Raw genomic sequence first — 14288 nt, forward strand, 5'->3', positions numbered from 1 at the left:
TTTAGTCTTGTAGAATTTCACACAGTAAATTCTTATATTTTCAACTGTGAGAATGGTGGTTATCATTGTGTGAAAACAGGACGTATTTTTTTCTGCACTGCAGTGCAACCTTTTATGAAGTGCTGCATTTTAGCTTGCTGAAGCCATTTTCATAGCAATACAGTAGTACATTTGAAGAATAAAAGGTTTTTAGTTATTGCTACTACATGCACCATTGTTTTTTTGTTTGTTTGTTTGTTTTTTGTTTTTTCCTCAGGCATGAAAAGACTCCAAACACAAACCTGAACTCTATTTATTTTCTTTCCTTCACTGTCTCTGTTCATTAAAAAATCCAGAAAAATAGTGAAAGTCTGGTGTATAAATAGTCTGGTGTACTAACAGTGTTTTAGATAAGCTTAACACATCCTGTCTCTTTCTGGGTTAAGACGTGCAACACAGCTCTCTTGAAACTTAGATGCAGCTGCAGGAAGATACAGACAACACATACTATAATACAAGATCAAAGTAAGTGTAAAAACATATATTACTGTCATGATCTGGTCGGTGAGCTGCGGACCGCTCACCACCAGACGCTCTTGCGTTTTGTCACGCACGGACTGCCACACCACACCCCGGACTACACTCCCCATCAGCCATTGCACTTCCCCCCCATCCAATCAGAGACTGTATAAATACCCCGGTCTTCCTGTCACTCCTCGCCGTGTATTGTATTGTATTTTCCATTGCAGTCGTACTAAGTGTATCTCCTAGTTTCCCCCCGTGTCTAGTTTTTCCGTTGTCTCGTTTTGAACCCTCGCTCGTCTGACCACTCTTCTGCCTAGCCCCTGTCGGATAACGTTCGCCGCTGGACTGACCCTCGCCTGTTTTTGTTCTACTCTTCTTCTTGCTGTCTGTGTTCCTGTCTGCTGTTGCCCGACCCTGCCTGCCTTTGACCATGTCTATGTCTCGTCGTTATAATAAAAGTTTGCGTATGGATCCGCACGTCTCTCGTTTCCCTCCCTACGTTACAGAATACACGGCCCCACCAGGATCCAGCAACTTCTCAACCGGACACTACGCAGGTATGAACACCACAAAACTGTTGTTAGCCCTCGAGCAGGGCACACGAACGCTCGAGGGCTACATCCAAGAATTTCTGGACATTGCTCATTACTCAGATCTCCCAGACTGTGTTTTGATAGACATTTTCATTGATGGAACCAGACAACCATTAAAATCGAAACTCAGACGCGAGGGTCCGCGTTCATCACTTTGTTTATTTTTGGACTTTGCTCTTCTGTGTGTGGGCTCGTCCTTTACTGTGGGGGTCGCGGAGAGGGAACGCGACGATGCGGTAATGGCGGCCGCGCACCCCGCTCGCAAGATGGCGGCCGCGCCGGAGCGCGACGCTACGGACACGTTTGCCGCTTGGATCGCTCGTGAAATGGCGGCCGTGTCGGAGCGCGCTCGAGCGATGGCGGCGACGGCGGAGCCCGTTCACAAAATGGCGGCGAAAACAGAGCTCCGTCACGTCACAGCTGCCTTGCCAGAGCCAAGTCACGCTGCAGCTGTGTTTCCTGAATCTAGTCAAGTTTCTAAGCCAAGTCAGGCTGGAGCTGCGTTTCCTGCACCAAGTCAAGTCAGCGCTGCTCTTCCTAAGGCAAGTGAAGTTAAAACCGTGTTTCCGATGTCAAGTCAAATTACAGTTGTCGCTTCTGTCTCAAGTCAAATTACAGCCATCAATCCTGAGCCAGAGCCACTGCACAAGATGGCTGCCACGCCAGAGCCACTGCACAAGATGGCTGCCACGCCAGAGCCACTACACAAGATGGGCGCTACGTCAAAGCCTGCTAACGCCTCGTCAGCCAAGCCACAGCCTGTTCACGTCATGTCTTTTGCACCTGAGTCTGCACCCATCATGGCTGCACTTCCTGAAGCGGTTTCTGAGTCAAGTCACATAACAGCGGCTGTTCCTGAGTCAAGCAAAGTTGCAGCCGTGGTTCTTGAGTCCGGTCACGTCTCTCCTGACATCCCAAGACCGCGGCTTATGATGGCCCACGTGCTGGACTCACCCCTAAGGGCGGTATGGGCAGCTAAAGTGGCGCTCCTTCACGTCGCGGCTGCTACCCCAGGGTCAGTTCAAGCTTCCAAGTCCGGTCAAGCAACTGAGTCAAGTCAAACCACAGCTGCTGTTCTCCCGAGTCAAGCCCTGTCACAGCTGTGCCCCACGAGTCAAGCCATGTTGTTCCTGAGTCAAGCCATGTTGTTCCTGAGTCAAGCCATGTTGTTCCTGAGTCAAGCCATGTTGTTCCTGAGTCAAGCCATGTTGTTCCTGAGTCAAGCCACGTTACAGCAGATCCCCACGAGCCAAGTGACGTCATCACTGCTGCTCTTCCTTTAGTGGCAGTGGCCATGTGGTGTGTGTGGGCTGCACACTGTGCTCCTGAGGACACGCCTGTTCACAGGTCAGCACCAGAGCTCTCGTCTGATCACAAGCCTGCACCAGAGCTCTCGTCTGATCACAAGCCTGCACCAGAGCTCTCGTCTGATCACAAGCCTGCACCAGAGCTCTCGTCTGATCACAAGCCTGCACCAGAGGCCTTCCCCGTCGGAGAAGCTGCGCCAATGTCTCCAGAGGTGTCGGCGCCTGCCGTAGAACCTCTTATGGAGGGGGCGTTAACCTCTAAACACTCTGCTTCTCCCTTTTTCCTGTCTGCATCCTCTGTCACTGTTCTCCCCAGGTCCCAGTCGATGACGCAGCCTCCTGTTCCGCCCCGGAGGGCTGCTCCGCCTCCTGTTCCGCCCCGGAGGGCTGCTCCGCCTCCTGTTCCGCCCCGGAGGGCTGCTCCGCCTCCTGTTCCGCCCCGGAGGGCTGCTGCGCCTTCTCCCTCTATTCTGTCTGCCTCCTCTGTCCCTGCTCTCCCCAGGTCCCAGAGCGTGATGCAGATTCCTGTTCCGCCCCGCAGGGCTGCGGCGCCTCCTGCTCCGCCTCCTGTTCCGCCTGGGAGGGCTGTTGCGCCTCCGGCTCCGCCCTTGGGGGCTCTAGTGTCGCTGGCTCTGCCTCCGGCTCCGACCTGGAGGGCTCTAGCACCGCCTGTTCTGCCTCCGGCTCCGCCCTGGAGGGTTCTAGCGCCGCCTGTTCCGCCTCCGGCTCCGCCCTGGAGGGTTCTTGCACTGCCTGCTCCGCCTCCGGCTCCGCCCTTGGGGGCTCTAGTGTCGCTGGCTCTGCCTCCGGCTCCGACCTGGAGGACTCTAGCACCGCCTGTTCTGCCTCCGGCTCCGCCCTGGAGGGTTCTAGCACCGCCTGTTCCGCCTCCGGCTTCGCCCTGGAGGGCTCCACCGGCTCCGCCCTGGAGGGTTCTTGCACTGCCTGCTCCGCCTCCGGCTCTGCCCTGGAGGGCTCCTGCCCTGCCGGTCCTGCCTCAATCACCGGGTCCTCCGCAGGGACCTGGCCCTCCAGCCCTTGCCCTGTCTCACCCCCGCCCCACCGCTCCCCTGGACTATGGTTCGTTTGTAGCGTCTGGAAGCCGCTCTTTGGGGGGGGGCTATGTCATGATCTGGTCGGTGAGCTGCGGACCGCTCACCACCAGACGTCGCTCTTGCGTTTTGTCACGCACGGACTGCCACACCACACCCCGGACTACACTCCCCATCAGCCATTGCACTTCCCCCCATCCAATCAGAGACTGTATAAATACCCCGGTCTTCCTGTCACTCCTCGCCGTGTATTGTATTGTATTTTCCATTGCAGTCGTACTAAGCGTATCTCCTAGTTTCCCCCCGTGTCTAGTTTTTCCGTTGTCTCGTTTTGAACCCTCACTCGTCTGACCACTCTTCTGCCTAGCCCCTGTCGGATAACGTTCGCCGCTGGACTGACCCTCGCCTGTTTTTGTTCTACTCTTCTTCTTGCTGTCTGTGTTCCTGTCTGCTGTTGCCCGATCCTGCCTGCCTTTGACCATGTCTATGTCTCGTCGTTATAATAAAAGTTTGCGTATGGATCCGCACGTCTCTCGTTTCCCTCCCTACGTTACAATTACCTTTTAAATAACTACATTAGAATATAAAGATTATGTCCAGTCATAAGTTGTAATTATTATTTCTATTATTTCTGTCAATTATTATCAATCAAATTTCACTTTCTTTCGTTTTTTCTTTCTTTCTTTCCTGAGGAGTGAATACTTTTGTAACCGTTTTTGTGTCAAAACAATTCTTATGTCATTTAATATATTGTACATATAGATATTTGGCATGTCTAGAGTCTGTCCTCTTTGAGGCTGTTGTGAAATGAAGTCTCTCATAAGGGAAATGATTTACGTTTTTGAAACCTGTATGTCTTTTTGTGAAAGAATGTCCTTGGAACATTGTTGTTGTTGATGTTTTCTACAATGTTTAATGGGAATTGTTGTGTTACAGGTAAATGCACAATGTGTTCACTGCTTGTGCATTTAATTGTTCATTCTACTAGTATTAAAATAAATGTTATGTTCTTCATTAAAGGGGATCTGTGCACCATATACAGATCTTTTGAACTATTACAGAATATAAGAAGCAGAAGCAGCCAAAATCATCACCAGACGTCCCTCAGAAGATGGCTAAACTATTGAGTCTTATTAAAAAAATACCAGAATTTCTGAAACGATCTCCTTATCTCGTCACTCTTCCATCTGGCTTTTCTGTAATTCAAGTGGAGAAGATCCTTGAAGTCCACTTTACATGTCCTTGTGCCGTTGATGTAAATGCCAAACTTACAGAGTCCATGTTTGTTGGACCTTCTTTTTTTATTTTCGCTTTACTGTTTTTCTTTTTTAGGCCTTTGAAATTTGGACGCTTTCATTGTCCTCCAGGAGCAAATAATGATACCCAGCAGGACTGTGCTAAAGCTTTCATATATTGTCTGATTCCTCCTATTATGTGGGTTATCGTCTTGTTTCTCAATGGAGATTACTTTTCTTGTGCCAAGACACACTGGAATGGAGTTTATGTTTTTGATGAGCAGCTCAACAGGTCATGGTGTAAACCTATCGAAAGGACACAAAATGAGAATGAGCTACGTCTTTTGACTCAAAAATATATTCATGACTCTCAGGTAAATATCACATACTGTATAAGTCTGTCCTGTTATTGTAATATGATAATAGAAATATAAAATTATCTCCCTTGTCCTCAGAATTAGGGCTGGGTGATATATAAAAAAAAAATCACAATATTGTCAATATTTTTTATGATATTCTATATATATCTCAATATGTTTACAGTTGCTTTTAAATAATTAAAAAAAAAAACATAATTTTATTTTTCTCCTATAAAAAAAAAACAAAAAACAAAAACTATTTAGATAGAACAGCTATTGTTACAGTAAGTAAATTCAAAATGTTTAGTGCAAATTGAAGCAGTTAAAAAAAATATAGTGATCACTTACTGCTTTTTAATAAATGAACACATGTATATGTAACTGAAGCAAAAATTAAAATACTACAATAGTGAAATTCCTAATAGTAATTCCAAACTGCAATAGCCTATGTTTCTCTATTCAAACAACAGCGGCTGAGTAAGTGCTTTTATTCAGCGATCACAGACGCAAATAGGCTACAGTCGAGATCTCATGACTGAACACTGACTGGTTGAGTGACACTTTCATTTTGATCGTCGGTGCTACCGCAATGAAAAGCGAGCTTGTGCGCATGGTTGACAGATTGCTTAAAATAAGCAAATTATCATTCCCCTTCAGTTGTACACTACGACGTTACGTCAATACTGACGTATTTGGGGTCTCACTTGGGAGCCCAATCATCTCTGAGATTAAGAAAAGGCCAATGAATATTGGCGAGTGGAATTTGCATGCCAAGCCACTCCCCTGTACTCACGGGTATATAAAAGGTCGGCGTGCATCCACTCCACCATTTTTGCTTCGGATCCGATTGCTTTGTGAGCTGCTTCTACAAAGAAAAAAGAAAACTTTCATCGCTGTGGGAGTTTCTTGGCTGTGTGGAACAACCTTTCTTTGCATTCAGCAAAGAGATAGCCCTGCTGCACTCAGATGAGTGCTGCGGTCCTCTCCTGGGCAATCCAGCCTAAAAGAGCAATTTCCTACAGCATACACGATCGTTGAGAGTGTTTTTTTTAAGACGCATCTTCGATCGTGTGCTTTTAGGGAGCGATAGTTTCCTTATTTACTCATGACGGTCACAATCGCTATCTCACAGGTCTGGGATGTAAACAAATGCAGGTTGAGATGGCCTTTGTGGATGGGTTATGCCCACGCTGCGTGGGCATGCCCATTATTACACTTGGTCACAGCTTACATTTAATACGTAAGCCACCTTTGTGTTCTACCCTTTCCAGTTTCGTGGGTTGCTGGAATCACGAGGCTGCATTGGCTGGAAGCATGGGAGACCTGAGGATTATAGTCTGGATTGCTCTGCCGGGTCAGTCCCCACTGAGGACGTCACTGTCCAGCACTTATCCCAGCGGTCTTGGGCAGTTCACACACAGAAAAAGGAACTAAGAATGCCTGTGGAAGGGCCACGTCTTCTTCTGCCTGTCGCTGAAGCCCCATGCTGGCCCCAACAGGAATTGCTCCACTCCACTTTGGGGGTGTTGAGATGGCCACATCTAGGGGGCGCAGTCTGCCATTGGGTTGCCTTGCATGAAAGCAGAGCTTCCTGAAAGCAGACTACCCAAGGACTGGAGGAATACCCTAGGGAAGAACAGGGGCTTTCTCCACCGCTGCCGCCTTTGACCTACGGGTCAGCAGGTACCCACCCTTTCAATAAAAGAGCAATTTCCTCTATTTGCCTTGGGCTTCTGGGTTTTGTCTGTGAGTGACACACATCCTCCTCACACTCAGACCCAGCACATGGTCTCGCCATCTTAGCTAGGGTTGCAGGACGCGTCGCTTCCTCACACTCTAGTAGCGACAACGTGGGATTGTGGATGAAAGGTAAACGCTGCCTCAGCAGCCTGGCACTACTTTGGAATGCTTGCTTCCTGGGTTGTGCCATCCTTAAAAAAAAAAAAGGCTGGCTGACCTGCCGCAGAGGTGTTGGTACCGTCCCTATGACCTTATTTATTGTAGGCAGCAGCCCGGGTTACTAAATCTACCTAGCCTGTCTGCTGGTCGATTTGGTTGGTCCATACATCCTGAAAATAGCGGTGGGTTTCGCCCTATCCTGGTTCTTGAGTTACGATTCGGTCGCCTCTTTGGGCTACCGTTCGGGTGGCTGAAACAGAGACACATGTTTCTAGTTTCAGCACTAGGGTTGAGCTACAGCTTTCGACCTGCTTCAGGTGTCAGACGTATGGATCCTCAACTATCTCGACGACTGGAGTAGAAATACCTCACATGTGAGATTTGTTGGAGACGAATACTACTACCAAGGTGGTCTATGATCCAGTCACATGCTGCAACTCGCCCGCCATCTTCTCCTCTGGAGTCTGACACAGCTCAAATCGCTGCACGCCATTTATCTTGTTAAGAGAGTTGATTTGCACTCTCCCCGAGAATGACGACTCCAACCCCAGGTCCAGCTCATCTGGAGCTGACTCGGCGAAGCTCAGGTAAACCTGTTTTGCTTCCATCGAGTCCTCCCTCTGCCAGCTTCTTCCCATCTGAGTGGAAATGGCAGGGACGAGCTGGCACACAGCTGGACCCGGGGTCTCCTCAAGCACGCCTTCCCTAGTGAGTCTCCTTGCACAAACCTGTGCCCCCTCTATGAGGCTGGCCTACGCTCTGTGGTGAGGTCTTACCGTTGTATGGTGTTCCTCCGAGAGGACCTTCTGAGGTGCTTGGCCAGAGTTGTGCTTTCCTTCCTGCAGGAGAAGTTGGAGCGAAGGATGTTCCCTCCACTTTGAATGTGTTTGCTACCGCTATCACAGTTAAAAAAAAAAAAAAAAAAAAAGAGAGATGCTGTGCATGGTAGTCTCTAGGGAAGCATCACCTGACCGTCGGGTTCCTAAAGGGTGCAGGAGGATAAGTCCTCCTAGGCCGCACCTCATCCCACCTTGAGGATCTCCCCTTCACACTTCTAGGTCTACGCGGAGCTTCCTTTGAGCCACTTGATTCAGTCGAGCTAAAATTCCAGTCATTTTGACCTTGCTCCTGATCATGCTCGCTTCTATCAAGATGATAGGGACCTGCACACATTCTCAACCAACGGATCGTGCCTTGAATTTTGTGCCGGCTATTCTCACGTGACCTTGAGGTCCCGGCCTGGTTATGTGTCCAAGGTTCCCACCTCTCACTTCCGAGTTCTGGTGAGGAAACTGCAAGCACTGCCCTTGGAGGAGGCAGACCTGGCCTTAACGTTGCTGTGTCCCATTCATGCCATTCAATTCAATTCAATTCAAATTTATTTGTATAGCGCTTTTCACGATACATATCGTTGCAAAGCAGCTTTACACCAAATTGACATTTTTACAATATATGTAGTAGTAGCTTGATGTACATATGGTAGAGATGTGTGGTAAAGATCAATTAATGACGTAATCAAACAGACAAAGAACACTATAAATTTGTAGCAGAATTTGGTAGTGCTGTATGTTTTCAGGGTTGGCATCAGGGTTGGCATCATCTGAAGTCCTCTGAGGGGTTGGCATCATCTTTTCTTAAGTGTTCTGGATCCACACTGGAGCTTGTGAATTCCTAGTTACCATGGGATGTCAATCCCATGGCAAAAACAGAGAACAAATAGGAACATAATTAGCGTAGCTGCTGTTCAAACTAAGAAAAGGAAGGTTTGTTAAACCAGAGCTAAAAGATTAAAATGAACATTTGATCAGATATAGCTGCAGAAAAAGTTTATGAGATGCATTATTTGAATGCTTGGCTAAAAAGATGTGTCTTTAATCTAGATTTAAACAGAGAGAGTGTGTCTGAACCCCGAACGTTATCAGGAAGGCTGTTCCAGAGTTTGGGTGTCAAATGTGAAAAAGCTCTACCTCCTTTAGTGGACTTTGCTATCCTAGGTACTACCAACAGTCCAGAGTTTTGTGACCTTAGGGAGCGTGATGGATTGTAGCGTGGTAGAAGACTAGTTAGGTACGCAGGAGCTAAACCGTTAAGTGCCTTATAGGTAAGAAGTGCTATTTTGTAGCTGATGCGGAACCTAATAGGCAGCCAGTGCAGAGACTTTAAAATTGGGGTAATATGATCATATTTTCTTGACCTGGTAAGGACTCTAGCAGCTGCATTTTGGACTATCTGTAGCTTGTTTATTGAAGATGCAGGACAACCACCTAATAGTGCATTACAATAGTCCAGTCTAGAGGTCATGAATGCGTGAACTAGCTTTTCTGCATCAGAAACAGGTAACATGTTTCGCAGCTTGGCAATGTTTCTAAGATGGAAGAATGCTGTTTTTGTAACATGAGAAATATGATTTTCAAAAGACAAGTTGCTGTCTAATATAACACCCAGGCTTTTGACTGTAGTGGAAGTAACAGTACATCCGTCTAGTTGTAAATTGTAAGTCAGAAGATTCTGTGTATTGTTTTTAGGTCCAATAAGTAATATCTCTGTCTTACCTGAATTTAATAGCAGAAAATTGTTGGTCATCCAATCTTTTACATTTTTAACGCACTCTGTTAACTTTGATAATTCAGAAGTTTCATCTGGTCTTGTTGAGATATATAGTTGAGTATCATCAGCATAACAATGGAAACTAATCCCGTGTTTTCTAATAATATTACCAAGGGGCAGCATGTATATTGAAAATAGTAGAGGACCTAGAACAGATCCTTGTGACACTCCATACTTTACTGGTGATAACTGAGATGACTCCCCATTTAAATAAACAAAGTGGTAGCGATCAGACAGGTAGGATCTAAACCATTTTAAAGCCTGCCCTTGGATACCTGCATAATTTTGTAGTCGATCTATTAGTATGTCATGATCTATAGTGTCAAACGCAGCACTAAGATCAAGTAAAACTAGCAGTGAGATGCAGCCTTGGTCTGACGCAAGAAGCAAGTCATTAGTGATTTTAACAAGTGCAGTTTCTGTGCTGTGATGGGGCCTGAAGCCTGACTGAAATTCTTCATAGATATCATTTTTTTGCAAGAATGAGCACAGTTGAGCACATATAACTTTCTCTAAAATTTTAGACATAAATGGAAGATTAGAAATGGGTCTATAATTTGCCAGTTCACTAGGGTCTAGCTGTGGTTTCTTAATAAGAGGCTTAATAACCGCCAGCTTGAATGGTTTAGGGACGTGACCTAAAGATAACGATGAGTTGATAATATTGAGAAGCGGTTCTTCTGCCACAAGTAACAATTCTTTTAGTAATTTAGTGGGTACGGGATCTAATAGGCATGTTGTTGGTTTAGACACAGTGATGAGTTTATTTAACTCTTCCTGTCCTATAGCGGTAAAGTACTGCAGTTTTTCTTTGGGTGCGACGAAAGAAGTTGACATATTAGATGCAGTATAATCTACATTGGTTATTGTATTTCTGATGTTATCTATTTTATCAGTGAAGAAATTCATAAAGTCATTGCTATTAAACTGTAAAGGAATATTTAGCTCAGGTGGTGTCTGGTTATTTGTTAATCTAGCCACTGTGCTAAATAAAAACCTTGGATTGTTTTGGTTATTTTCTATGAGTTCGCGGAAATGCTCAGCCCTAGCAGCTTTTAAAGCCTGTCTGTATCTGGACATACAGTTTTTCCATGCAATTCTAAAAACTTCCAAGTTAGTTTTTCTCCATTTGCGCTCAAGATTGCGAGTTCTTTTTTGAGGGATTGGGTATTACTGTTGTACCATGGTGCAATACGTTTTTCTCTAACTTTTTTCAATTTGATGGGGGCAACAGCTTCTAACGTATCGGAGAAGATGGTGCCCATATTGCTAGTCATTTTGTCTAGATCCTGTGTATTAAGGGGTACACAGAGCAGTTGAGATAAATCAGGCAGGTTATTTGTGAATCTATCTTTGGTGGCTGGAACAATAGTTCTGCCAAGACGATAACGCGGAGCCCTACAGTTAATATCAGTGATATGCAGCATGCACGATACAAGGAAATGGTCAGAAACATCATCACTTTGAGGTACGATATCTATATCAGTAAGATCAATTCCATGCGATATAATTAAATCTAGCGTATGATTAAAACGATGAGTGGGCCCAGTGACATTTTGCTTAACTCCAAAAGAGTTTATTAGGTCAGTAAATGCAAGTCCTAACGCATCATTTGTATTATCAACGTGAATGTTAAAATCTCCGACAATTAGCACTTTATCAAAATTAACCAATAGTTCCGAAAGGAAATCTGCAAATTCTTTTAGGAAATCTGTATATGGCCCTGGCGGTCTATACACAGTAGCTAAAACAAGAGATAGGAGAGATTTCTTTTGCATATCTGGCAGAGTAACATTAAGCAAAAGTATTTCAAATGAATTAAACCTGTATCCTGTTTTCTGAGTAACATTGAAAATATCACTATATATTGTTGCAACACCACCACCACGACCACTCTGACGGGGCTCATGCTTATAGTAGTAGTTTAGCGGAGTAGACTCATTTAGACTAATATAATCATTAGGTTTTAGCCAGGTTTCAGTTAAGCAGAGTACATCAAAACTATTATCTGTGATCATTTCATTCACAATAACTGCTTTGGGTGCAAGTGATCTAATGTTTAGGAGCCCAAGCTTTAAAAATGGTTTCTGTTCGTGTATTTTGCTTTTTTCTGGTTTAATTACGATCAGATTTTTTCTAGATCCTACATTAAATTTATGTTTTGACCTCACTATTCGAGGAACAGACACAGTCTTTATAGATTGGACAGTGCAACTACTATCATTTAAGCGTTCAGAACAAAAGCCATCGTAGCAATCATATAAGAATGTACTCACTATCATATAAGAATGTACTCACTATCATATAAGAATGTACTCACAATCATATAAGAATGTACTCGAACGTGTCCTCACCTGCACTCAAAGGTGGACACAAATTCGCCATTAAAGCAAGTAACAGTGAGTAAACAATGGAAATGTGTGTAAGCAGTGTGTAAACAATGCAAGCAGGATTAGCGGCAACCACGCTGGTGCTGCTAACGGGCTATAAGCTAGCGACTCCGGAAATCAAAACAAAACTAGTGATAACAAAGCAATCCGGATGTTTTAGTTGTAGAATACAATAGGGGGTATATTCACACGTTATAAGAAACAAGAATGATTGTGTATAAAATTGATTTTGAATTGAAAAACAGACAATAAGAAATTAACTCGACGGAGCTCAAACTCTAAGCGTGCAACCGCAACAAACGGGAAGTGACCCGTTTGTTTGTTCACATTTACATGGACCACACCCGGAACTTAGATGCTCCGAGCAAGTCTTGTTTGCTTATGGGTCAGCAGTTGGCAATGCTGTCCTCAAGCAGAGGTTGGCCCCTTGGGTGGTAGATTACGTGTTGAGCTCCATTGTCTGGACACGCTTTCCTGTGAGCATTTGTTCCTCAACTACGTAATGCGGTTTAGTATTGTGGTGTTTTCCAGTGGAGACCCCAAATACATCCGTATTGATGTAACGTCATAGTGTATGACTGAAGGGGAATGTCTAGGTTACATCTGTAACCCTCATTCCCTGAAAGAGGGAACGGAGACGTTATGCCCTCCCACCCTCCTGCCACAATCTTGAACTGCGCTGAATGCCGGGATGCGTCTCGGCTCCTGGTTTGGCATGCAGATTCCATTCGCCAATGTTCATTGGCCTGTTTTCTGAAGCTCAGAGGTGATTGGGCTCCCAAGTGAGACCCCAGATAAGTATTGATGTAACGTCTCCATTCCCTCCTTCAGGGAACAAAGGTTACAGATGTAACCTAGACATTTTTTTTCCTGTTCTTATGATTCATTTAAACCCACAGCAAATCTCAACCAACACACCATAAGCTTGCAGCTTAATATATCTGAGTACACCATACACAATGTGAGAAATAATTGATGACGGGCCGTTGAATCCTTAGAAAATAATGCTCACCCGAGGTGGTGATGCAACCAAGACCGTTACACTTTGGGTCTGGATTATGTTCTAAGAATTCAATGGACCGAAGACAATTATTCCTTACTGAGTAAAAAATTATTATCGCCACTGAAATGTGGCGAAGTAATACAGACATGTAGTGCGGTCAAGACTTGCCTAAAGCTACGTTTCTGTGCACTTCCCTGAAAATGAAATCACACCTTAGAACGTTTGTCAACCAATCAGATTCAAGCATTCAGCCACTCCATAGTATAAATGCATTTAAATGATATTAATAATCTTTAATTGTTTCTTAATTATTTTTTTCTTTTATTCAGAATATAGGTTATGTCATACTTGCTATCTCCAGTGTCATGGTGATTGTCGTAGTGGGTATTTACGACAGCTGCATAAGTGGAAAATGTGACAGATGCCCAAAACAACTGTTATCCTGTTGTGGACGAACAGCAGAGGGACAGAGGCAGGGACAAGTCTGGAGACAAAGTCATGGACAAAGAAAGGAATCAGTTTCTTTAGAGCTTTGTTCTGAAGGAAGAATTAATGTAGAACCAGCTGTATAAATTTTAAACTGATTGGATTCATATGATCTGATTATTGTTCTTCAGCTTCACACATCAAAAACAGCTACTAGCGAAGACTGTTTAATGCATTATCCTTACACATGTGAAGTTGTTCAAAAAGCATCTAACCTCTTAAATGTTAACCCCATTTTTGAACATAAACGTAAAAGTGCACTATCCAAACTTAAATTGTTCTAATTCATGAAAGCAATTCATTTTGTAATATGATATTAAAGTACCATTTCCATGGTAAAGCAATGTCTGATTTTAAAATGGTTTTCACAGAATGAATTTTGAGGTTTTAAGCTTTCAAATGATACATAATTTATGATGTGATAAAGGGGAAAAAAACAACCAAAAATACTTTTTGTGACAGCCCTCACAACTCCTGTTATGATGTAGATTTTTGAGGTTCACTGTTGTCATAGATTAATCTATTACTGTTCCTACATAATTTGTAACATGGTTACAGATTTAAAAAGTAAATGTAAAATTATGAGCTTGTAAAAAAGGATGTGTTAATAAAATTCATTTCACTCTCTCTTTGTCTGCAATAGACAAAGATATTTAACAAAAATTAAAGGGACAAATATTTAAAGAAGTTCACTTCCAGAGCAAAAATTGACAGATAATGTACTCAGTCCCTTGTCATCCAAGATGTTTATGTCTTTCCTTCTTCAGCCATAAAGAAATTATGTTTTTTGAGGGAAACATTTCAGGATTTTTCTCCATATAATGGACTGATATGGTGCCCTGAATTTGAACTT

At 44.2% G+C, this 14288-nt stretch overlaps 1 long non-coding RNA gene across 1 annotated transcript; it reads left to right on the forward strand.

Moving 5' to 3' along the window:
* Positions 1–238: 238 nt before the first annotated feature.
* Positions 239–14246, forward strand: LOC127153534 (uncharacterized). The gene is made up of 3 exons (XR_007825282.1): positions 239–504; positions 4477–5065; positions 13279–14246. It is a non-coding gene; the product is annotated as an uncharacterized LOC127153534 (long non-coding RNA).
* Positions 14247–14288: the final 42 nt, after the last annotated feature.

This window comes from Labeo rohita, chromosome 22, assembly GCF_022985175.1.
Source record: "Labeo rohita strain BAU-BD-2019 chromosome 22, IGBB_LRoh.1.0, whole genome shotgun sequence".
NCBI classification, from domain to species: domain Eukaryota; kingdom Metazoa; phylum Chordata; class Actinopteri; order Cypriniformes; family Cyprinidae; genus Labeo; species Labeo rohita.